Genomic DNA, 13,735 nt, shown 5'->3' on the forward strand with positions numbered 1-13,735 from the left:
ACTCATACATTATCGTTTCTTCCATTTCTTACAACCACGACGTGCGTGGATTCTTTAGCGCAGTCAAGACCACTTATGGCCCAAGCACACAAGGTCCTATCCCACTGCGGGCCAAGAATAGAGAGGTACTCATCAAAGGCAGGGATGCAGTCAGTGCCCGCTGGAAGGAACACTTCGAAGATCTCCTTAACCGAGACACTTTTTGACGCGAGTGTGCTCAACTCCGCCCTGCAGCATGCTACCTGCCAACATTTCCGCTCAACCCCAGACCGGCATGTGATTGAAAAGGCCGTCTGACAACTGAAGAACAGCAAGGCCTCAGGAGCAGATGGAATCCCTGCCGAGGCACTAACGCATGGCAGAGAAGCACTACTGGCTCGAATTCATGAACTAAATTCTCTTATCTGGAAGTGGCCCAAAGCGCTGTACAGCCAATGCAGTTCTTTAAAGTGTAGTTCCCGTTGCGATGTTGGAAATGCCGCAGTCATTATGTGCACAGCAAGCTCCCATAAGCAGCAATGTGATAATGACCAGATATCTCTCTTTTCCTTCATAATGTTACTTTAGGGATAAATAATGAATTAAATTTGCAATTGGTGTGTTCAAACATTCATCTATTTATTGACTCACACATCTCCACGCGGGCTCTATCTCACTAACTCTGATTCCACCACTTTTACAATTTTGTTGCTCCTTGCTGCCACCATCTCACCGTGGCCTCCCTGTTTGCCCTTCCAAACTTACCGGTTGAACAGCACCTCCCATCTGCTCCTGTGCTCCATTCCGAGTAATATATCAAGAATATATTCTCAAGCTGACACAGCGGGAGGAATAGACTGGATTTTAGGCGGTGATACATTTCCAGAGAGCAGTAATGCGTTGCACTCCGGTTTTGTGGGTGCTGAATCTCTGATCGCCTTCAAGAAGGATGGGAAAACACATGGCAGATGGAAGTTAATGCAGAGAAGTGTGACCTGATATATTTTGTTAGGGTGAATGAGGAGAGGCAATATGAAGGAAATAGTAGAATTTCAAAGGGTGCATGAACAGAAAGACCTGGAGGTGTATGTGCACAAACCTTTGAAGGTGGCAGGACATGGCTGTTAAAAAGCACACAGGATGCTTGGCTTTATCAATAGAGAAATAGAGAAGAAAAGTAAAGAAGTTATGCTAAATCTTCCTAAAACACTGGTTAGCCTCAGCGGGAGTATTATGCTCAATTATGGGCATACACATTGGGAAGGATGGCAAGACCTTGGCGATGGTGCAGAGGAGATTTATTAGAATGGTACCAGGGTTAAGAGATTTAGTTTTGTGGAGAGTTTGGCGAACCTGGGATTGTTCTCCTTAAAGCAGAGACGGTAAAGGGGAGGCTGAATAGATATATTCAAAAACTTGAGGTGATTTGATAGGTCAAGTAGGAAAACTATTTCCTGACAATTAGAATGGTAACCAGAGGTCAAAGATGTAATATATATTGGCGCACAGACGGTTGTTATGTGCAGGAATGCATTGCCTCAAAAGGTATTCAGATTCGAAGCAACTTCAAAAGGCAATTGGACATGTTTTTGAAGAGAACTAGTCTGCAGGCTTGTGGGGAAAACGCTGGGGTGTGGGACGAAATGGGACAGCTCTTTCAAAGAGCCGGCACAGGCACGACAGGCCAAAGGGCCCCTGTTGTAATGTAACATTCTATGACATTAACTCCTCCAAAATGTTAAAGGCCTACGTCAGCTCTCCTCTCAGTCTACTTTTTTCCTAGAGCGAAGAGGCCAAATAGTTCCCGAAGATTTCCATCTCATTTCTCCTTCCTCTGTTCCTGGAGTGACGAGGCCAAAAAATTCTTCTCTTCACCCACAGTTGCATCAGGTGCTCCTTCTTCAGCACAGACTTAGAAAGCAAAGGGTGATTAGAAAGAAAAGGCTGCCAGGTCTTCTGTACTACATTACAGCAAAGCATCAGTTGTGGATGTAGCCCAGTGGTAGATGACATGCATCGTCCTTCTGATCGTCTGTCCTTCCTAGGGTCATACCATTCTTTCTGTGTTACATTGCCTTCTTAGTCCTCCAAAAATGCATCACCTCGCAATTTTCAGGCTTAAATTCAATTTGCCACTGTTCTGCCCACCTAAACATCCCGTTTATATCGTTCTGTAGCCAACGGCTTCCCTCCTCGCCATGTACCACACCAACAAGTTTCGTCTCATCTGCAAACTTAATGAGCATACCTCCTACCTTCATATCTAAATCATTAATGTACACTACAACAGCAAAGCAACTTACACTGTTCCCTGCGGTATACCAATGGACACAGACTTCCAGTCACAAAAGCAATTTTCGGCCATCATACTCTGCCTGCTGCCACTAAGCCAATTTTGGATCCAATGTGCCAAATTGCCCTGGATCATAGGGGCTCTTACCTTCTTGACCAGTCTCCCATGTGGGACTTTGTCAAAAGCCTTACTGAAGTCCATGTAGACTATGTCAACTACACTACACTCATCCACACACCTAGTCACCCCCTCCAAAAATTATATCAAATTCGTTAGATATGATCTCCCCCTGACAAAGCCATGCTGACTACCCTTGATTAATCGTTGCCTCTTCAAGTGGAGACTAATTCTGTCCCTCAGAATGTTTTCCAATATTTTCCCTACCACTGGTGTTAGACTCACTGGCCTCTAATTCCCTGGTTTAACCCTACTACCCTTCTTGAATAATGGTACAATGTTAGCTGTCCCGCAGTCCTCTGGCACCTGCCTTGTGGCCAGAGAGTTTCTGAAAATTGGTTTCCGAACCCATGCAATCTGCTCCCTAGCCTGAAACAGCAAACTGGAATACTACTCGTCTGGGACTGGGGATTAACCACATTTAAGCCGGATAAAACTGCGAGTATCTCCTCCTTCTCAATACTAATTTGTTCAAGTATATCAAAATACCTCTGCCTGATTTCTATGCCTATATCGTCCTTCTCCATATTTAACACAGATGCCAAATATTCATTTAAATCCTCAGCTGCATCTTCAGATAATCCATTGTGAAAACCCTTTCCTGCACTCTCATTAGTTTTACACTTACATGGATAAGAACGGAAACATAGAAACATAGAAGATAGGAGCAGCAGTAGGCCATTCGGCCACTCGAGCCTGCTTTGCCATTCAATGCGATCATGGCTGATCATCCAAATTCAGTACTCGATCCCTGCTTTCTCCGCATACCCCTTGATCACTTTAGCCTTAAGAAATATATCCAACTCCTTCTTGAATATTTTTAATGTATTGGCCTCTACTGCTTTCTGTGGTAGAGAATTCCACAGGTTCACCACTCTCTGGGTGAAGAAATTCCTCCCCATTTCTGTCCTAAATGGCTTACCCCTTATCCTTAGACTGTGACACCTGGTTCTGGACTCCCCGACCAGCTTGAAGCAATAACAATTGCCAGACAGTTTTAGCTTCCTGGCATCGCCAGCACCCTGATCACGTGGCAACAACCAACCAATCACATGCAGCGGCGCCAGAATGCCCCCATTGAATGTGTCCAATCAGGGCCTGAGGATTGAGCTGCTCCGTCACAAGCAGCTCCAGTACGTTGGAGGACTCGGCTGTGAGCGGATGACTTGTTCCTGTCGCTGGCGCCGCGGCCGAGAAGCGAGCAGCCCCTGCAATCTCATGTTTTCAGCCAAATGCAAGAGATATGAATTTCTAATCACAAAATCTTCGTCGCGAGATGATTTGGTTGCTGTATTTGAATGCGGTTTACTGACTCGCATGGGCCGTGTGCTTTTGTTTTTCCGTGCAGTTTTCAGTGAGTGATCGCTTAAAGTTTTGAGACTGAAACGAAGTGCAATGTCTGATTCAAGTTGCTGCTTCATATGGTGTTCGGCCAAATTGAGGCAATTCGACACTACGAAAGGTATTGAAATCGCCTCTTCTCTCGTGTGCTGCTTTTTTCGCTTTATACGGCCACCTGCGTGCCAGAAAAAGTGGTTGGAGAATAAATCTGCAGCTGCAGTCTATTTTCTGCTGCGTGTCCATCCAGTTAAACATTGTTTTCTGTGGTGAAATGAAATCAGCAGATTGTACGAAGGAAGAACATATAAATTCTTTCAGGGCTTGACTGGGCGGATAATGAGAGCCTTTTTGCCCTGGCTCTGGAGCCCAGAGCTAGCATTCAATGTTTCAGAATAAGGGGCCGGCCAATTTGGATAGAGATAATGAGAAATTTCTTCATTCTAAGGGTTGTGTATATTTGGAATTCTCTACTGCAGAGGGCAGTGGCTGTTTAATCATTGAACACATTCCTAACTGAGATGGATTTGGACATTACGGGTATCAAGGTATATGGGGCTAGGTCTGGAAGCTTCAGTTGAGGTAGAGGATCAGCCGTGATCTTAATGAATGGTGGAGCAGGCTCGAGGGCCGAATGGCCAAATTCTGCTCCTATTTCTTATGTTCTCTGTGGTGTATTTGCCTTTAAGAGCCCCTGTGTACTGTAATGCCGGTAGTGGCCACTCGGGCTATATAAGCCTGTATAGTGTCTTGTATCTGTTAGTTCAGCTCCAGAGTTTGTCCTGTAAACACCTGTAAACCAACTCCTGCATTCCGTGTCTCCATTAACACACAGATACAACAGTGGCGACGAATTGGAAATGGACTTACCTGCAATTCGGCAGCACCTCAAGGAGATCGATTCCTCAGACGAAGGAAGAAGAATAAAAGAAAAAAAAAGAAAAAACTGTGGTATCACCAGCTAGCCGGGCTAGTGGCAGGTACTGCAATAATCCTTCCTGCGTGGCGGGCTGGGGCTCGATCGGCTGGCTCTACAGCGGGGCCAAGCAGTCAAGGCGCAGGCAAACAGAGACGAAGGGTGGAGCACTCGGGAGAAGGCCAGCTCTGCAAAGCAGGTCGGCGTTCGGATCATGCAGAGGGAAGGGAAAGTCCCAGAGAGTCCAGCGGGAACAAGTCTCCGACTATAAAAAATATTTGTATAAATAAAAACCGCGGAGAACAGCGTTGTCAGCAGCAACAGCGGCGGGAAAGCGTGGGAGGCGCCATTTTTCTTTTCTCAGCAAGGAAGAAAGGAAAGCGTGGGAGGCGCCATTTTTTTTCAGGATGCCTAAGACTGGCAATATTATTATTTTCGACAGTGATGTAGAGGATTGGAACACATATGTGGAAAGAGTGGAGATATATTGCACAGCAAATGAAATAGAGGATGATAAAAAGGCATCGATACTCCTAAATCTAATGGGCGCAAAGGAATATGGGCTGTTACGAAACTTAATCACTCCAGCCAAACCAATGGACAAGAATTTTAAGGAAATTGTTGATACCCTACAGGAACACTTAAACCCAACACCGCTGCTGATAGCGGAATGGTTCAAATTCTTCAGGAGGAATCAGCACAATAATGAATGTAACGCTGATTACCTCACCGTATTAAGGAAGCTATCAAAGCACTGCCAATTCGGAGCAGGACTGGCATATTCTCTTCGAGACAAATTCGTCTGCGGTCTCCTAAGTGAAGGAACACAGAAAAGGCTACTTTCTGAGAAAGATTTAACACTGGACAAGGCTTTCAGTATGGCTGTATCATACGAAGCAGCAGCGAGATGAGCTGCAGAGATACAGCAAAAGCCACAGGATTTCGGCACCCATGAAATGACACAGGGTTTCGAGAGATGTTATCAGTGCGGCAGACCCACCCATGACCAGAGGGACTGCTGGTTCAAGGACAGAGCATGCAGGCAATGCGGAAAGATGGGACACATTGCACGTGTATGCCGATCTGGAAACAAAAAATCCACTGACAAAATAAAAATCAGTAAAGAAAAGTACAAAAAGGTACAAATGATGACGGACAGTAGCTCCGAAGACCAGAAGAGCGATAGCGACTCCGAAAACAAGAGACTAAGCTGTCTCAAATTTAATAATGCAATTACCAAAGAAGATTACCAGACCATTTGGGTTACCCTCACGATAGCAGGGTCCCCAGTTAAAATGGAGCTAGGTACAGGATCAGCTCTGACAGTCATAAGTCGACAGGATTATGAGCGACTGTTACCCGTGTTTGCGTGGGTTTCCTCCGGGTGCTCCGGTTTCCTCCTGCAGTCCAAAGATGTGCGCGTTAGGTTGATTGGCTATGATAAATTGACCCTTAGTGTTAGGGGGATTAAATACGTGGGGTTACGGGGATAGGGTGGGATATGTGTTGGTGTAGGGGTTACGGGGATCGGGTGGGATATGTGTCGGTGCAGGCTCGATGGGCCGAAATGGCCTCTATCTGCACTGTGGGGTTTCTGTGATTCTGTGATTACGGAAATCAAGGTATATGGGGCTAGGTCGGTAATTTTCAGTTGAGGTTGAGGATCAGCCATGATCTTATTGAATGGCGGAGCATGATCGAGGGCCGCATGGCCAAATCCTGCTCCTATTTGTTATGATCTGATGTACCGATTTAGGCCGGCGGTGTTGAGAACTGTGGCTCGTCTGGCTTAGTTCATTAAATAAGCATCGCAGTAGGAAGCAGCATCAACTGGAAGATGGCTGCGCGGAAGACGTGCATTTTCTTCAATGGGATGCAAAATAAAATATTTTCGACAGTTAAAATTGCTTTGACGGTTTCAAGAGCGTTAAATAACGTCGTATTCTCCTTTGGCTTAGGCCTCTCGTAATGTCATAATGGGGTGAAGTGCTTGTTATACTTTCTGCTTGAAACTTTGTTTGATTGCAGCTTTGAATCTCGGCAGAGGAACCGAAAGGCAGCAGATCAAATTAACTAAAAGCCGATCATTTGGGACGACGTCCTCGGTGCCGTAGTTGGCAGGATTCGAATCTGCGTGGGGAAATATTCTAATGAATTTCTAGTTCATCGCCTTAACCACTCGGCCACGACTACCCTGACAGTGGTTTGGACCCACGCAGCTTCTCATTTGCTTCGAAATCGGTGCCTCTGCTGTGAACACTCTGGCACATAATCACATGGGTTCATGTGGAATAATTCCAATTGCAAGCATTTTCGTGTCTGTATCTGTGGCGCAATGGGCCAGCGCGTCCGGCTGTTAATTGAAACGTTGGTGGTTCGAGCCCACCCAGAGACGTGAGTAACTTTTAATTTTTGCAAACTCATCTATTGTTTAAAAATGGAGTCTTTGATTCCGTGAAATGAACAGTGGTGAGCATACTGCTGCTGCCTTCCTGTTTCCAAAGGGAACAATCGCTTCATCGATCAGTCTTCTGCCAGGCAGCATGGATATTCTACATCCCTCATACCAATACTCCAAGTGCAGCGTTCTTGCATTAAAATCCAGCAGGAAAATCGGCCACAGTGGATAATCCATTCTGAAAAACCTTTTCTACACTTTCCTCAGGTTTACACATACATGGATTAGAATGGAAAGCTTGCAACTATTACAATTGCCAGAGAACTGCAGCTTCCTTTCATCGCTCTGCACCCTGATCACATGACAACAACCAACCAATCACATAGTTCGGCGCGAGAACACCCCCATTGAATGTATCGAATCAGGGCCTGAGGATTGAACTGCTCTGTCACATGCAGTTCCAGTGCGTTGGAGGACTCAGCTGTGAGCGGATGACTTGTTGCTGTCGCTAGCGCCGCGGCCGAGAAGCGAGCAACCCCTGCAATCTCTTGTTTTCAGCCAAATGCTAGAGGTATGAATTTCTAATGACAAAATCTTTGACGCTAACTGATTTGGTTGCTGTATTTGAATGCGGTTTGGTGTTTCGCACGGGCCTTGTGATTTTCTTTTTGCGTACGGTTTGCAGTGTGTGATCGCTTAACATTTTGCGACTGAAATTAAATGCAATATCTGATTCAAATTGTTGCTTCATATGGCGTTCGGTCAAATTGAGGAAATTCGACACTACGAACGGGATTCAAATCGCCTTTTCTCTTGTGTGCTGCTTTTGTCCCTTTGTATGGCCGCGTGCCTCAGGGAATGTGGTTGGAGAATAAATCGTTGGCTGCATTGTTTTTCCTGCTGGTTGTCCATCCAGCTAAACATAGTTTTCTGTGGTGAAATGAATTCAGCAGACGCTACGAAGGAAGAACGTATAAATTCTTTCATGGCTTGACTGGGCGGATTCTGAGAGGTTGTTTACCCTGGCTGTGGAGCCCGAACCAGGGGTCAAAGTTTCAGAATAAGGGGCCGGCCATTTAAGATTGAGATGAGGAGAAATTGCTTCATTGTAAGGGTTGTGTGTCTTTGGAGTTTTCTAACGCAGAGGGCTGTGGTGGTTCAGTCGTTGAGTGCATTCCTAACTGAGATGGATATGTACATTACGGAAATCAAGGTATATGGGGCTAGGTCGGTAATTTTCAGTTGAGGTTGAGGATCAGCCATGATCTTATTGAATGGCGGAGCATGATCGAGGGCCGCATGGCCAAATCCTGCTCCTATTTGTTATGATCTGATGTACCGATTTAGGCCGGCGGTGTTGAGAACTGTGGCTCGTCTGGCTTAGTTCATTAAATAAGCATCGCAGTAGGAAGCAGCATCAACTGGAAGATGGCTGCGCGGAAGACGTGCATTTTCTTCAATGGGTTGCAAAATAAAATATTTTCGACAGTTAAAATTGCTTTGACGGTTTCAAGAGCGTTAAATAACGTAGTATTCTCCTTTGGCTTAGGCCTCTCGTAATGTCATAATGGGGTGAAGTGCTTGTTATACTTTCTGCTTGAAACTTTGTTTGATTGCAGCTTTGAATCTCGGCAGAGGAACCGAAAGGCAGCAGATCAAATTAACTAAAAGCTGATCATTTGGGACGACGTCCTCGGTGCCGTAGTTGGCAGGATTCGAATCTGCGTGGGGAAATATTCTAATGAATTTCTAGTTCATCGCCTTAACCACTCGGCCACGACTACCCTGACGGTGGTTTGGACACACGCAGCTTCTCATTTGCTTCGAAATCGGTGCCTCTGCTGTGAACACTCTGGCACATAATCACATGGGTTCATGTGGAATAATTCCAATTGCAAACATTTTCGTGTATGTCTATGTGGCGCAATGGGCCAGCACGTTCGGCTGTTAACTGAAAGGTTGGTGGTTCGACCCCACCCAGAGACGTGAGTAACTTTTAATTTTTGCAAACTCATCTATTGTTTAAAAATGGAGTCTTTGATTCCGTGAAATGAACAGTGGTGAGCATACTGCTGCTGCCTTCCTGTTTCCAATGGGAACAATCGCTTCATCGATCAGTCTTCTGCCAGGCAGCATGGATATTCTACATCCCTTATACCAATTCTCCACGTGCAGTGTTCTTGCATTAAAATCCAGCAGGAAAATCGGCCACAGTGGATAATCCATTCTGAAAACCCTTTTCTACACTTTCCTCAGTTTTACACATACATGGATTAGAATGGAAAGCTTGCAACTATTACAATTGCCAGAGAAATGCAGCTTCCTTGCATCGCTCTGCACCCTGATCACATGACAACAACCAACCAATCACATAGAGCGACGCGAGAACACCCCCATTGAATGTGTCCAATCAGGGCCTGAGGATTGAACTGCTCTGTCACATGCAGTTCCAGTACGTTGGAGGACTCAGCTGTGAGCGGATGACTTGTTGCTGTCGCTAGCGCCTCGGCCGAGAAGCGAGCAGCCCCTGCAATCTCTTGTTTTCAGCCAAATGCTAGAGGTATGAATTTCTAATGACAAAATCTTTGACGCTAACTGATTTGGTTGCTGTATTTGAATGCGGTTTAGTGCCTCGCACGGGCCTTGTGATTTTCTTTTTGCGTACGGTTTGCAGTGTGTGATCGCTTAACATTTTGCGACTGAAATTAAATGCAATATCTGATTCAAATTGTTGCTTCATATGGCGTTCGGTCAAATTGAGGAAATTCGACACTACGAACGGGATTCAAATCGCCTTTTCTCTTGTGTGCTGCTTTTGTCCCTTTGTATGGCCGCGTGCCTCAGGGAATGTGGTTGGAGAATAAATCTTTGGCTGCATTGTTTTTCCTGCTGGTTGTCCATCCAGCTAAACATAGTTTTCTGTGGTGAAATGAATTCAGCAGACGCTGCGAAGGAAGAATATATAAATTCTTTCATGGCTTGACTGGGCGGATTCTGAGAGGTTGTTTACCCTGGCTGTGGAGCCCGAACGAGGGGTCAAAGTTTCAGAATAAGGGGCCGGCCATTTAAGATTGAGATGAGGAGAAATTGCTTCATTGTAAGGGTTGTGTATCTTTGGAGTTTTCTAAAGCAGAGGGCTGTGGTGGTTCAGTCGTTGAGTGCATTCCTAACTGAGATGGATATGTACATTACGGAAATCAAGGTATATGGGGCTAGGTCGGTAATTTTCAGTTGAGGTAGAGGATCAGCCATGATCTTATTGGAAGGCGGAGCATGATCGAGGGCCGCATGGCCAAATCCTGCTCCTATTTCTTATGATCTAATGTACCGATTTAGGCCGGCGGTGTTGAGAACTGTGGCTCGTCTGCCTCAGTTCATTAAGTAAGCATCGCAGTAGGAAGCAGCATCAACTGGAAGATGGCTGCGCGGAAGACGTGCATTTTCTTCAATGGGTTGCAAAATAAAATATTTTCGACGGTTAAAATTGCTTTGACGGTTTCAAGAGCGTTAAATAACGTAGTATTCTCCATTGGCTTAGGCCTCTCGTAATGTCATAATGGGATGAAGTGCTTGTTATACTTTCTGCTTGAAACTTTGTTTGATTGTAGCTTTGAATCTCGGCAGAGGAACCGAAAGGCAGCAGTTCAAATTAAGTAAAAACCGATTATTTGGGATGACGTCCTCGATGACGTAGTCGGCAGGATTCGAACCTGCGCGGGGAAACCCCAATGGATTTCTAGTCCATCGCCTTAACCACTCGGCCACGACTACCCTGACGGTGGTTTGGACCCACGCAGCTTCTCATTTGCTTCGAAATCGGTGCCTCTGCTGTGAACACTCTGGCACATAATCACATGGGTTCATGTGGAATAATTCCCATTGCAAACATTTTCGTGTCTGTCTCTGTGGCGCAATGGGCCAGCGCGTTCGGATGTTAACTTGAAAGGTTGCTGGTTCGAGCCCAACCAGAGACGTGAGTAAATTTTAATTTTTGCAAACTCATCTATTGTTTAAAAATGGAGTCTTTGATTCCGTGAAATGAACAGTGGTGAGCATACTGCTGCTGCCTTCCTGTTTCCAATGGGAACAATCGCTTCATCGATCAGTCTTCTGCCAGGCAGCATGGATATTCTACATCCCTTATACCAATACTCCAAGTGCAGCGTTCTTGCATTAAAGTCCAGCAGGAAAATCGGCCACAGTGGATAATCCATTCTGAAAACCCTTTTCTACACTTTCCTCAGGTTTACACATACATGGATTAGAATGGAAAGCTTGCAACTATTACAATTGCCAGAGAACTGCAGCTTCCTTGCATCGCTCTGCACCCTGATCACATGACAACAACCAACCAATCACATAGAGCGGCGCGAGAACACCCCCATTGAATGTGTCCAATCAGGGCCTGAGGATTGAACTGCTCTGTCACATGCAGTTCCAGGACGTTGGAGGACTCAGCTGTGAGCGGATGACTTGTTGCTGTCGCTAGCGCCGCCGCCGAGAAGCGAGCAGCCCTGCAATCTCTTGTTTTCAGCCAAATGCTAGAGGTATGAATTTCTAATGACAAAATCTTTGACGCTAACTGATTTGGTTGCTGTATTTGAATGCGGTTTAGTGCCTCGCACGGGCCTTGTGATTTTCTTTTTGCGTACGGTTTGCAGTGTGTGATCGCTTAACATTTTGCGACTGAAATTAAATGCAATATCTGATTCAAATTGTTGCTTCATATGGCGTTCGGTCAAATTGAGGAAATTCGACACTACGAACGGGATTCAAATCGCCTTTTCTCTTGTGTGCTGCTTTAGTCCCTTTGTATGGCCGCGTGCCTCAGGGAATGTGGTTGGAGAATAAATCTTTGGCTGCATTGTTTTTCCTGCTGGTTTTCCATCCAGCTAATCATAGTTTTCTGTAGTGAAATGAATTCAGCAGACGCTACGAAGGAAGAACATATAAATTCTTTCATGGCTTGACTAGGCGGATTCTGAGAGGTTGTTTACCCTGGCTGTGGAGCCCGAACTAGGGGTCAAAGATTCAGAATAAGGGGCCGGCCATTTAAGATTGAGATGAGGAGAACTTGCTTCATTGTAAGGGTTGTGTATCTTTGGAGTTTTCTAACGCAGAGGGCTGTGATGGTTCAGTCGTTGAGTACATTCCTAACTGAGATGGATATGTACATTACGGAAATCAAGGTATATGGGGCAAGGTCGGTAATTTTCAGTTGAGGTAGAGGATCAGCCATGATCTTATTGAATGGCGGAGCATGATCGAGGGCCGCATGGCCAAATCCTGCTCCTATTTCTTATGATTTAATGTACCGATTTAGGCCGGCGGTGTTGAGAACTGTGGCTCGTCTGGCTTAGTTCTTTAAATAAGCATCGCAGTAGGAAGCAGCATCAACTGGAAGATGGCTGCGCGGAAGACGTGCATTTTCTTCAATGGGTTGCAAAATAAAATATTTTCGACGGTTAAAATTGCTTTGACGGTTTCAAGAGCGTTAAATAACGGAGTATTCTCTTTTGGCTTAAGCCTCTCGTAATATCATAATAGGGTGAAGTGCTTGTTACACTTTCTGCTTGAAACTTTGTTTGATTGTAGCTTTGAATCTCGGCAGAGGAACCGAAAGGCAGCAGTTCAAATTAAGTAAAAACCGATCATTTGGGACGACGTCCTCGGTGCCGTAGTCGGCAGGATTCGAATCTGCGCGGGGAATCCCCAATGGATTTTTAGTCCATCGCCTTAACCACTCGGCCACGACTACCCTGACGGTGGTTTGGACCCACGCAGCTTCTCATTTGCTTCGAAATCGGTGCCTCTGCTGTGAACACTCTGGCACATAATCACATGGGTTCATGTGGAATAATTCCAATTGCAAACATTTTCGTGTCTGTGTCTGTGGTGCAATGGGCCAGCGCGTTCGGCTGTTAACTGAAACGTTGGTGTTTCGAACCCACTCAGAAACGTGAGTAACTTTTAATTTTTGCAAACTCATCTATTGTTTAAAAATGGAGTCTTTGATTCCGTGAAATGAACAGTGGTGAGCATACTGCTGCTGCCTTCCTGTTTCCAATGGGAACAATCGCTTCATCGATCAGTCTTCTGCCAGGCAGCATGGATATTCTACATCCCTTATACCAATACTCCACGTGCAGCGTTCTTGCATTAAAATCCAGCAGGAAAATCGGCCACAGTGGATAATCCATTCTGAAAACCCTTTTCTGCACTTTCCTCAGTTTTACACATACATGGATTAGAATGGAAAGCTTGCAACTATTACAATTGCCAGAGAAATGCAGCTTCCTTGCATCGCTCTGCACCCTGATCACATGACAACAACCAACCAATCACATAGAGCGGCGCGAGATCACCCTCATTGAATGTGCCCAATCAGGGCCTGAGGATTGAACTGCTCTGTCACATGCTGTTCCAGTAAGTTGGAGGACTCAGCTGTGACCGGATGACTTGTTGTTGTCGCTAGCGCCGCGGCCGAGAAGCGAGCAGCCCCTGCAATCTCTTGTTTTCAGCCAAATGCTAGAGGTATGAATTTCTAATGACAAAATCTTTGACGCTAACTGATTTGGTTGCTGTATTTGAATGCGGTTTAGTGCCTCGCACGGGCCTTGTGATTTTCTTTTTG

General features: G+C 45.5%; 2 non-coding genes across 2 annotated transcripts; both read right to left on the bottom strand.

Moving 5' to 3' along the window:
* Window positions 1-10,790: 10,790 nt before the first annotated feature.
* On the bottom strand, window positions 10,791-10,872 carry trnas-aga (transfer RNA serine (anticodon AGA)). The gene has a single exon. It is a non-coding gene; the product is annotated as a tRNA-Ser (tRNA).
* A 1,905-nt stretch (window positions 10,873-12,777) lies between these two features.
* On the bottom strand, window positions 12,778-12,859 carry trnaf-aaa (transfer RNA phenylalanine (anticodon AAA)). The gene has a single exon. It is a non-coding gene; the product is annotated as a tRNA-Phe (tRNA).
* Window positions 12,860-13,735: the final 876 nt, after the last annotated feature.

Source organism: Somniosus microcephalus, unplaced genomic scaffold (genome assembly GCF_052327205.1).
Source record: "Somniosus microcephalus isolate GS21.2 unplaced genomic scaffold, FLI_Smic_1.0 unresolved_chr9, whole genome shotgun sequence".
Taxonomy (NCBI): domain Eukaryota; kingdom Metazoa; phylum Chordata; class Chondrichthyes; order Squaliformes; family Somniosidae; genus Somniosus; species Somniosus microcephalus.